A 13,012-nucleotide genomic window follows, 5' to 3' on the forward strand; every position below is an offset into this window, starting at 1 on the left:
ATAAACCAAACCAATCATACCGATAGAGCGCGCTAATTTCTTGTTAATGAAGCGGCTTTGATTTTCTTTCAAAATTACCGTATTTGTCGGCGTATAACACGCAGTTTTTTTCTTTGAAAATAGGTCTGGAAAACGGGGTGCGTCTTATACGTCGATACTCAGTATTTATGCGATTTTTCTATCTTATTTCCTTGCTGAGTTTCCTTTTGAATGGGTCAGAGCTTCATGTGATACTGTGAAAACATAGACGGTGGTTTTAAAACATTTAAAAAGTGCGGCATTAGTAATGCACTGGATGGTACAGAGGGCAATTTGTTGTATGAGGACTCAGATGCTGATTTAGACGTTTCAAGTGATTCTTCATTTATCTCTGGGAATGAGTGTCTGGGCTTTGACGAAGAAGACTAAAAGGTGTTCTTTCTCAGATAATTGGGTATTTGCAGAACGTATTACTTTGTATTTGTATTATTTTATATTTAAAATACTTTAAATTCATTATAATGATCAGTAATAAAGTTTTATCTTTCAAAAAATGTGTATACGATTTATACGCCGGCAAATACAGTAATTTAGAAGCAAATCAATCGATTTCAGCGGCGCAAATAATGAAATATTAAGCCAAATTCCATAAAAATCATGAAAATTTTAGAAAGAACACAGACGGAAAACATATGTTGTATAAATCAGTTTGACAAGAATTCAGTCGAAAAATCGGAAGTATCTCACTTAAATCAGGAAAGCTGCAGTTGTTCTGCTTGTTCGCTTTTAGCCAAACGGCTCTAAGATTTAGCCTATTACTTGAGCTATCATTTCTCTAGTTTGGTATGCAGTGCAAGAAATTTAACACTACATTTTATATACCCAGTATTCCGTCTTGCAGTTCTAAATAACAACAAAGAAATTTACAAACAATAGACAAATAAGTTAGTCACTTATACGTTTACAGAGTGGTTATAACATCTACTTATGTTTAAGAAACTGGACTTTATTTTCAATAAAGAATTTATGTACCATCTTTCAGCGCAACCTCAGAAATGGATAATATTTCGTGAAGATTCGGAAACTATCAAAATGGATATTTCCGTTGCAATATGATACCTGAAATTTTTCGCGATTACAGAATAGAGTCATTAGGTATTTTTGGAAGAAGGCAAAATGAAAAATGAGCAAACGCCTTCGCCGATAGTCGAACCGCGGACCTCTGAAAAACGCGCTGAGCCTGCTAACCACTACACCATGAAGGCGGAAGAAATACCTTACACTGGTGTGCAAAAATTAAAGACGAGACGGTTTTTTCAATATAACTTTGTACAAAAGCTTTTCAAATCAACACATTTAATACCGTAAGATCCCCAATGCTTAAGGACATGAGTAATGTAAGCAACACTTACTAAAAGAGAAATCAAAGGGATGAAAAGAAGCTTTTTTGAAAAAGTAGCATGGAGCGCGATGCGACTGAAGGCCGAAACATCCCTGTGATGGGTGTCCAGCAAGAAACATCCGGTCTTTAATAGGGGATATGATCTCCCCTGACTGCTTGGCAGGTTTCATAGCGTCTGCCCATGCTGAGAATGAGGGTGTGAATGAGTTGTTGAGGCATTGCTGCCCATTCGTCTTGCAGCGCCAATCGAAGCTCCGGAATCGTTACTGGTGGTAAGGTACGAGCTGCCAAGCGTCTGCCTAGAAAATCCCATACAGGCTCGATGGGATTGAGATCCGGAGATCGTGCCGGCCAATCCATACGTTCAATATCCTCAATCTCTGAGAGCTGTTCGGCAGCTACTGTGCGATGACATGGTGCATTGTCGTCCATGAAAAGAACTGCGGACCCATAGCGCCTCTAAAAAGACGCACATAGGGAAGAAGAATCTCGTTAACGGGTTACAATAACGGGTTCCGTTGACTGAACCTGCGTCGAAGATGTGAAGGTCTGTACGACTACCAAGCATAATGCCTCCCGAAACGAGAACACCGCCACCTCCATACCTGTCCCTTTCAATGATGTTCGAGGGATGATTGCGGCTTCCCCGCTCTTTCCAGATGAGTATGCGATGAGAATCGCTACTCAGACTGAATCTGCTCTCATTTGTAAAGAGTACTCGTCCCCATTCATTGTCTCTCCAATTCCGGTGTTCCCGGCGCCACAGAGAACGCCTTCTCCGATGGGCAGGAGTTAGAGGTACAAACCGTATAGGTCGTCGTGCAAACAGACCACCACCGTGCAGTCTTCTGGCCACGGTAAAACGCGATATCGGTCGTCCAGTCGCCTGTGTCGTGTGTCTAGCAATTTCTCCCGCTGTCTGTCGCCTGTTTCTTCTGGCCTGTAAGGCAATATACCGGTCATCTGCGGGTGCGGTTCCTCGTGGACGACCACTTCTAAACCCTCGGATAGCTGTTCTTGTAGTTTGAAATTGTCTCCAAAGTCATGAAACGATGCTGTGAGCAATTCCGAACTCTGCAGCCACACTTGTCACACTGCGGCCTTACTCCAACTTCCCAATGATTAGACCTCGGGTAAAAGCATCCAGATGTCGTCTAACAGATTGATTATTCGCCATTTCTCGCTGAGGCAGCAACTCGGTGTGATTTTAACTGCTATACGGCGTGAAATCTCTTTGCCAGAAATACTGATCTTACACCGACAACATGCTTTATACTACTCAGACACTCCCCCCATTACGTCTACCTGCATATCTGCGCATGTGCTACCGTACATCACCTTACTTAATCTCCTGATTGGTCTTTCTGTCCGCTCTGCCTCTTCGTTCAGCTGATATGCTAATTTTTCGACTTCGTCCTTAATTTTTGCAGACCAGTGTATAACAGTACTTCCTTTACTTCGTACAAGGAAGTAAAAGAGTAAAAAAAAACTTAGCTTGCAAACAGATAAATACAGCAAACTGTTTTAGACCACACTGACATAAATTACAAAGGGAAAAGGTAAGCATTTTATCACTTGCAAAATATACAAATGTGCATTTTATTACTTCCAAAATGTAGCGAATTATGTGGAAGCATCGAATATAACATTGAATGCATAAGTTGTAACTTAAATAAAAATGCGGTAGATCATCAAACAACAGGAAGTTGGGAAAGCCAAGATACTTAACCAAAACCTTACATTATTACTTAATATTCCTTAATACAATTTTCCCCATCATTCCTCACTGCGTATTTTATATTGCATTTATATTAGTGTTCAATTAGTGTTTATCACACAAATCTGCTGCAGTACATTTTTTTAGGAATTTAATAAAAAAGAAATCTGTGTTTATTATTTGATGTAATTATCGATAAATAAACCCAAAGCGTTTAGCTTAATTATCTGATAAATCTATTGCTTTTAACCATTATGAAGCTTATAATTCGATCGCCTGAGAGAAAAACAAAAGAAAGTGGGAAAAGAAAGAAGAGATGGAGAAGGGGATGTTGAATAAAGAAAAACTTCCGTCTACATGATAGAGAACCTTTAATTATCTTGCGACAGCGGCCAGAAAAAATATTTCGGTATCGACAGACAATAAAAACAAACTTTTATTTATACCTTAACTTGCGACAGAAAACTTTACTCATTTAACCTGACATTATATGTAAAAAATAATAATAAATAAATAAATAAATAAAAAAGCCTATTTGAGAAGCTGTTTTACTACAAAGTAATCGGACTCATCCAATTTAAGCGCATGCGCAACAGCATCTTCTGAGGGGGAAAAAAAATTCAAGCCGAACTCTTAAAGGAAAATGATTCAAATTTACTGCAAGTCAATGTTACGGTGGTGATGCGTTAAGAAAAATTATTACGAGGAGGGGCTGGGGTGATTAAAATTTTTTTTTCTTGGATGTCGTTTATCATATTCGAAGGGGATGTCTTCTACTGGGTTGTTTTTTATAAAAGATCCCGACAGGAACATTTTTCAGTTTTTTTTACCAATTTTTTATGGTATTTTAACACGCATATAAAAATATGAAAAAAATGACATGATAATTAAGAGATTCAACTACTCATGCACGCTAAGAAGCTCGTTTTGCCGAAAAAATAACTTTCCTTCAGAAAATTTAGAACCTCCCCGAAGAATTTTATTTTTTTCCCTCTTTTCACTGAGTTTCTGGGATAAGATTTATCATCTAATTTGAAGAATGTTATTTTTGCGTTTCTTTTAAAAATTCTGAATAGTATAACGATTACGTTTTTTAATTATTAACACCTGAAAGAACACCTAGCATTTTTTTATTTCCTTTTGATTTGCCTGATAATTTTTAAATGGATTGTTAGCATTCATTCATAATCACCACATTGAAATTCCCAAATTAAAGATTTTAAAAATGATTTGATAATAGAAATCAGGAAATGGTAAATAGAATGATAACAAATATATGATACAGTTACAATTTAAACGCAGATAATTTGAAAGATGTATCTTTACAAGTTTATAAATAGCTTTTCCCCTTCCCCACTTTGACTGAAAAAATTCTCTAAGCTCCCTAATATCGCAGCGCTGTGTCCGCTGTAGAAATGCACATTCATATCGCTCAACTCGCTGAGGAAAATGGACATGCAGCGCCCTCTATGAAGCAAATTAGGAGACGGGAAAAAAGGTTAAAAAGTAATAAGTAAATATATGATGATATAAAATGAATATAAACACCATGAAAACGTAATAGCTTTGATTACATTATCGATTATTTTAAAGTGGTCAAGATTTACTTTATAAGAGATTCCTTCGCAGAGAGTTATCAAAGGAAATACGATGGGTAATTTTATTACACAGAGGAAAGCCATAGAAGCTTCACATAGCAGCCCTCTCTCAGTAATTAGGAATCGAATCTGAAAAGAAATAATAAATGAGACTCAATAAATGATGCATAATAAATGATACCATAATTCAGTCCTTCAAAAATAAATAATTAAAGCTCATTTCTTAGGTTAACATGTTTGAGCTCTCAATTTTACGAATAGAAGAACTATTTCTTTTTTTCTTTTCCGTTTTTTCTTCCTCTTTAGCCCAAAGGGCAATTTGCGCAAACGGGCTATTAATTTCATTTTGGCATTTTGCTTCGTCCGCTTCGGTACCTAGAGACAGCAAATTTTTAATAACGTAGTCTTCCATTCGACTATGGGCATCTGGAAGCCCAAATTTGGAATTTGGGATTTGTTTTATTATCTATTTGATATTTTGTAAAACTTTAACGAATTTTTGATTAACAAAATGATTTCAAAGCGAGCAGTGGCAACACTGTTCGAAAAAAGAAAACATTTTTATCTCCAGTGCGCTAGACTGTATATCGGATATTCTAAAGATATGCTATTTTTAAATATTTTGTGATATTGTTGTTGAATTGAATTTTATGGTTTAAGAGAGGAGAACATGATATTTAATAAATAAAGATAACACACAAAACGTAAAAAAGCGCCCCTTTCGGCGTAATATAAAATCAGAATTTTTCTTTTTTCATTTTTTGAGGGGGGGGGATCAAATAGGATACAACAAGCTAATTGCATTTACAAAAGTAACGACGCTACACTCATGCGTAGCAAATTGCTCTTGGAAGAGTTCATTTGCCTCTCGAAATCCATCAAGCGTTTTTTTAACAAAAATCAGTATTTAGTTCTAATTGAATTCAACCAAAACTTGCGCTTTGCTAATCGTTTTTACTTCCATGCACGAAGTAAAAAGGAAGTATTGTAATCGCGAAAAGTTTCAGGCAGCATATTTGAACGAAAATATCCATTCTGACCGCTATCGAATGAAATTTAACGTCAATGTTTTAGCGTGATATCTGTACATAAGGACAGAATAAAATACTCTTTTCCTCCAAAAAAATTATAAAACTGCTTTAAAATGAATTCTGAAGAGAATTTTTCGTCGTGTCTGTACGAACGTATGTACGTACGTATCTCGCATAACTCAAAAACGAGTATCCTCATAACGTTGAAATTTTGTATATAGAATTGCTATAACGTGTAGATGTGCACCTCGTATTTTGGTTGCAATCGGCCGCACCAAACGTATATAAATATATTTTTATATGTATCCACTCTGTTACCCGGCTCAGTGATCTCAGTTTCTTTACTCTTATATGTTTGTAAAGTGTACATTTTTTGCTTTAAAAATGATTGAATTATGTTGTTCTTATCTTCCGGTTAAGGTTTTTATGTCTTTAGTAAATCTGTATGCAATATTTTTAGAATTATCGACAATTTTAAAGTTGTTTAAGTGCAGCTAAGCCTAATAATTTTTTTGATGACGGCCATTGTTTGTTTATGTTCGAAACAGCAGACTAGTGGATTTGTTGCCAATCTAGAGAAAGTTAGCTTCGCAACAACAAAGATAACGCCTTTCTTTATTATTGCGAATTAAATCATGCTTAATCTTTTCTGGAAGTTTTTCGAGGAATAAGTGTTTAAGATTTACTTCGTAATTTTTAATACAGATATTTTGAGTTTTTATGTATTTTTGCCTCGTCGCGAAGTGAGAACTGAATTAATTGAATGAGAAATACTCAATCGTCTGTGAAAAACTGTTTCTTTTTTGTTATGTTTGCTTAATTTCTTTTATACATCGTTCTAACTTTATTATAGTATTTGAATAGAACATGTGGCAACGATTAGATAATTCTTTAAATGATATGAATATTGTGAATTCTGAGTTATAATATGAACGAAATATAATACTGTTAAGTGAACCTAGCGCCAGATTGTCGCTATGGTAAACAAATAGAGTGAATTTTAAAGAATGCATTTATTCTATTGTTGTGGTTTATGCGCTGTCGGCGAAGTAGATATAATTCAATCCAATAAGTTTAAATGAAATGCAAGAAAAATTCGTATAATTCAATATTTCGCACAAGGAAGTCATGTGGTGTACACATCAGATTTTTTTTAATTGTAAAGACATGTACGGTATTAAATTAATTCAACAATTGTTCAGAAGTTTATTCATAAAGAGAGTAATTAGTTGCAGTACATTTAAATGCATTAATATACAGAAATTTAAACTGAGTAAGAGTTTTCTAACTTAGAAAATAATTAGTAATTATATAAAACTAGGCATTTCATTGACATTTAAAGTAACGATTACATCCCAACAGGAATACAACATACTGTGTATACAACTTAATGTTTTTGTAAATATGAGCCAGTTCCCCTTTCTTAAAGGCATTCGTTCCCTTAGTCAGGTAACCAAAGCATACTTTTGCACTGTTGAAACAAACAAACATCCCATCAGCTGTTGGCGAGCTTTTGTGATATAATTGGTTGCACCTTTTCGTGAAAATTTTGAAACAATTTACAGAGCTTACTTCTTTCAATAATATAAACTCTAGTTAGCTGAATTCACCACATCAGTTTTAAAAACTGCATCAGGGAACTTTTACCATATTGCATTACCTACATTACTCACGCTCAAAACAATAGGCCTACACTTAAAGTTCCGCGATGTTGCCCTGTTCTGTATCACCCAGTTGCCATACTCGAGTGACATGGATAGCAAAAACAAAAACTTCCTCTATTTTTTTATACCCTGCGTCTGCATTCCTTTTCAGCGCCTGCAGACGATGGATAAAAGGTGACTTCTTTCCCCTCTTTTTTTATCTGTTTCTTCCGAAAGTAATATTGCGATCCTTGTTCCTTTTGCGTGTTTGACAAATGTGCGAATGGGGAAAGTCCTGACGAATTGCTCTGCCATTTATTTCATCCTTCGCTACTTGTTTACGTGTTCCCGAGAGAACGAATGAAACGAAATCGATTTCGAGTCCAGATATTTATTATTATTTTCATATCCATCGATGTCCTTTGATCCTTCTGAAAAAGCCGACACTTTGAAGGTGGATCAGTAAAAAGTTCTGCTGCGGTTTCTGATGAGTTCTGGGAATAGTCTGCAGCAACCATATTTTTATCATGTAATACAGCTATATTTTCCATTACCATACCAAATATATATTACACATGCATATATATGTGAAATACATGGTATGTGATTCTTTAATCACATCAGTTGGTCGTACACCAACTGATGTTTCGAGTTTAAGATATTCGAGTTTAAGAAATATACTAAACAAGGCAAACTTTCAGATGGTAACACATTTCAGACAGTGTTAGTCTGGTAACTCCTTTGAATAAAATCATACGTGACTTATATTTTAGATTAGAATTTCAAAGAAAAAAAATTTGAACTAGAAAAATAGTTTCCGCAAGTACATTATTCAAAGGGGGAGGAGAGAATATTTAATTTTCCATTTTGCGTCTTCTATATCTAGTTCCTTTTGATCATTTCACAATCAAAAATTCTTCGAGATAGCACTAAAATTTTGGAGATCATGCAAGTGAGAAATTCTAAGAAGTATGTACAAATTAAGTTTTCCAACGTACTTAAGGAACATTAAGCAATAACAAAGGCAAGTAATAACAAAGAAGTATGAACTGCGAATTCTTATATAAAGAAATGTTAAAGTTCAAAATTCTCTGGGCCCACCAGCGGCCGAGCGGTAAAGTCGCTGAACGCTGGTAGTTCGGTCCGAGGTTCGAATCCCTCAAACGGACCGGCTGCATGGGTGTTTTCGTAGTTTTCCCCACGTGTAACGTGTATACGAGACAGTTTACCTTAGAAAGTCCTCCACGAAGGCTATCCCTTTCCCTTAGGCAGATAGCCCTAGTGTGCTTTTGCCATAATCAAATACACCACCACCACCAAAATTCTCTGTGCATGAAGACTGAACATGACTTAAGTCCGTGATTTTGTTTTTCGGGGAGGTTAACATTCGTTTTAAGTCTTGTAATTGTTGCCGATAATATTAGAGAATTAGGTATGTTGCAGCCTTTTCTATTCTAGTTTCATCCCTTAACAGGATAAGGTAAAACTGAACTACCTAGAACATTTTACATTAGACGGCTCGTATAAGAGTAGTAAAACGTACGGCTCGTACTAAAAGTTCTCAAGTTCTTAATTTTTACTAAAAGTTAAAACGATGTAGAATGAGAACCTTAATAAATAAGATTAATTCCTTAAATTTCAAAAATGGGTTAAAATGTTCAAGAGATCTTTAATGCCGGACACAATTTTTGAAATATCCTATGTGTATGTGCGCATACATACGTATCGAAACATAAGCTGCGAGAATGAATATAAACTATCAAGTATGAAATTTTAGCAGCTCTTGAGTTCAATGATAATATTAAATGGATTTATAAGCTATATTTTGCAACATAATCACATTTTTTTTCTTCCTTTTCTTATTTTTCCAATTCGTTTAAATTTGCGATAGCCTTTTAACTTCCTTGCTTCAGATACTAAGTGATTCTTCTATTTTCATGTAGACTGTAATTTCCATTGTTACTGAAAATATAAAAATATCGTCATTACAAAAATTTTTCCTCATATTTGTTATAAAACCTTACAATTTAAATATGCGGGAAAGATGCAGACCAATTTCGAATGCAAATGTACACAAAATTCAAAGATATATTGACATAAATTCTATGGTTTCGGAATATAACCTTAATTTTAGACCGAGCAAATAACTAAAATTGCTTAAAATCGTGTCATCTACTGTACGTGAGCTTCCCTTATCTGTACATTAAATTATTAATGAAGAATTGATATTGACACGGCTCTGTAATTGCGGTATATTTTCTTCTGGATGCGTTTAAATGAGTGAGCTTTCCTTTTGATTGTGCTGTAAAAAAATTAAAATCGAATCCTAATTTTCTGTTATTCAAACTGTCATTTATACAGAAGATCTGAATTCTAGTTCAGCTTTCGCAACTACATAATCCAATCAGTCTATATTAGTTATTTCTGTTTCCTATTGTATTATTTTTCGTCTTCAGATATAATTAGTTTCAATACAGATGGTAAGCCAGTGGACAATAATGCTGAAACCCAGCCTCAGTAGCATTTGGTAAATTAGCTAATTAAAAATAAGCACTGTAAGGATTTATTTTATTTTAGCCAATTAATCTTAGTTTTCTTTCCTTTCCCTTCTGATTTCAGTTTCCTGCCGGAATGTAAATTTTGTTATGACGTAGTATTCAAATTTAAACTTGTTTCAGAAGCAGCATTTAAGCTGCGTGTGAAGAGTTCAAAAGGAGTAGTAGCAGTCTTCGTTCCGATGTTTATGCTGCGAGTTTAAAATTAGCTCTCTAGTTCGACGTTTGATACCTTTCAGTTTCTACTGATATTTCTCGGCTCGGCTTTGCTGTGTGCAGTCGATTTAGCGTTAGTTAAGCTAAGGAGCCAGTCATTAGATATCTTAATTGACTACTGATTTGTTACATTCTTATTCTGAATGGTGAAGAAATTAAACATCATTCTCTTTTCTTATTAATTATTACCATATTATTCCATGAACTATACGCAAACCAATATAAATATCTAATGGTCATAAAAGTGATTCATGGATAATATTTTTGCTTTATTTTTTCCCTACTGTGAAATTTTACATATGTTTTTATTACTTAGTTAGTTTTTTCGAAAAGATGAAATTAGAACTATTTTGTGCAGTCAGTATTTCATAAAATAACCAGTTATTTACAATGGATTTTGTATTTTGACTTTCAAATGCATACTTAATGATCAGTGCATCAAAATGCATTGTACAGTGGTTTTAGCATAGAAAGAAAATACGTAATATTCTCCTCCATTTAAAGGACATCTAGAGAGGTAGTGAGCCAGTCGCCAAGTCCTGGTGGAACAAATTTTAGTTCGAGCGTCACAAGAGAGAGTAATCATCAGATATTTCTTGGAGCATAATAGATGAAAATTTAGCGATACCCTTGCCGGAATTCGAACTAACAGGAATATTTAATTACACTGGTGGAAGTCTGCATTAAGGTCATTTGAGGATTTTTACTATGCTAATTAAACGCTGAATTCATAAATGCCATTAAAAACTCTATATCATTGCCAATTCCTTATAAACTTCCCCTCCACTCGTACGGAAAAACGGAAGTAGGAAAGCACTAGGAATGTTAATATTTAATTACTGTAATTATAAAGGATTAAATTAATTTAAATAAATTTTAAGGTACGAAAGTGACAGCAATAAACAGTTTTTAATTCAATTAAAATTAAACATTTTTTCAGCATCTTTCAGCATTCACTTCTTATTGATTTTTTTCTGTTTAAAAGCCTTAAAATAATTCTTTTTATAATAGTGATGTATTATTCTATATTATTAATTGTTCTGTACATTCCAGAGAAAACTTCCCAGAGAAATAATTTTTATCGAATATTAAAATGTGATCATAAATAGACAACTAAAAGAGAACTTGAGGTAACAGGTTGCTTCTATCAGAGGTTGTACATTTAGTTTCTACGTTTCACATTAAGTTCTTGAAATGAAATTACGAAACATTAAGAAATTAATTTTTGGCATGACAGCAAAACATTTTACGTCAAGGCCTTGTTATTTAACAAAAATTGTTTTGTCATATGAACTGGATCTCATGAAAAGCATTTTGCGAAGGTACAGGCAAGAAATATGTTTGCATATTCTTTTGTATAGACATAAAAGGATAATCTCTTCAAAAACCTCAGTAAAACATTTGTTGCCTTTCAACAGCCAAGTAGAAGACGGCTAAGCCGAACAAAATATTAGGAAACGAATATTAAATACGAATGGACTTAAAATGAAATTTCGCATTGCTCCAAAGAAGCGTTGCTGGATAAGTTCTAATCTAACAGTTAGGACTTTGAATATTTAGCCAGAGTTAACGACGTGTTACAAAAATGTAACAGTGTTACTTTAAAACACAACGTGTTACTTTAAAAAGCTCAATCACCATAAAAGATTTCACCTTTTTTAAATCGCACATTAGACTTTTTTTCCAGAAAAACTTCTGCAACTAAGTAAGGGGAAAGAAAGTACTGGATCTCCCGAAAAGCATCTCGTGAAGGCATAGGTATAAAAAGGCAACTTCTTCAAATTGCTGCAAAGAACTGTTGTTGGATAAGCTCTCATCTAATATTTAGGACTGTTAATATGCGGTCATATTTGGCGATATTTTATCAAAATTTAGATCTACTTTAAAGATCTCAACGCCTAAAAATCTTCTCAGATATCTCAGACTCGTGTTGTTTTATCTCAATCACCATAAAAGATTTCACCTTTTTTAAATCGCACATTAGACTTTTTTCCAGAAAAACTTCTGCAACTAAGTAAGGGGAAAGAAAGTACTGGATCTCCCGAAAAGCATCTCGTGAAGGCATAGGTATAAAAAGGCAACTTCATCAAATTGCTCCAAAGAACTGTTGTTGGATAAGCTTTCATCGAATATTTAGGACTCTTAATATGCGGTCATATTTGGCGATATTTTATCAAAATTTAGATCTACTTTAAAGATCTTAACGACTAAAAATCTTCTCAGATATCTCAGACTCGTGTTGTTTTATTCTGGCAGCAAATTATATATTCAGAATCTGAAGATAAAAATTCTTAATTAAGTTTATTGAAAAAAAAAGTGAATGGTTAAAATAGTTAGACAAGTTGGCACGCATTTCCGCATATCTGTTATTTTAACAATTCGAGTATAGTTAGTATATTAAAAAGTGATATTACTTGGCTTTATTTAGTGCTGCTAAAGATAGTGATTCTTATAGCAATGGCTCTGAATGAAATAAATTTAGCTAGTTGTCGTGTATGCCAGAAGTGGAAAAGTAATGCAATGCAGCGACCGCTAAATGAGGATGACGTGCCGTTGGCGACTTCAGAATCGTAGCCAAAAGTCATTCCTAGCTTAACATTAATCATTGTTATTTATCTCCGATGCTGTTATTTATCACTGACGCTTTTAAACTTTCATTGTAAGTCTACATATAAGCGTTAAATTATTTGCTTGAATTTTTTTAAATGAACAGGGGCTTTATTTAATAGCCATTAACTATGCGGCACTACAATGGTCAGAAGTGGTGGCCATTTCATTGTGGAAGAACCTAAAAGGTAACCACCGTTGCGTCCTATTGAAGGGACGGACGCTTACAATCATGTCTTCTAAGGGATTCCAATCCGGGCGCAT

Source organism: Stegodyphus dumicola, chromosome 9, assembly GCF_044657685.1.
Source record: "Stegodyphus dumicola isolate Sdum_Otavi_A_Nest chromosome 9, ASM4465768v1".
Classification (NCBI taxonomy): Eukaryota; Metazoa; Arthropoda; class Arachnida; order Araneae; family Eresidae; genus Stegodyphus; species Stegodyphus dumicola.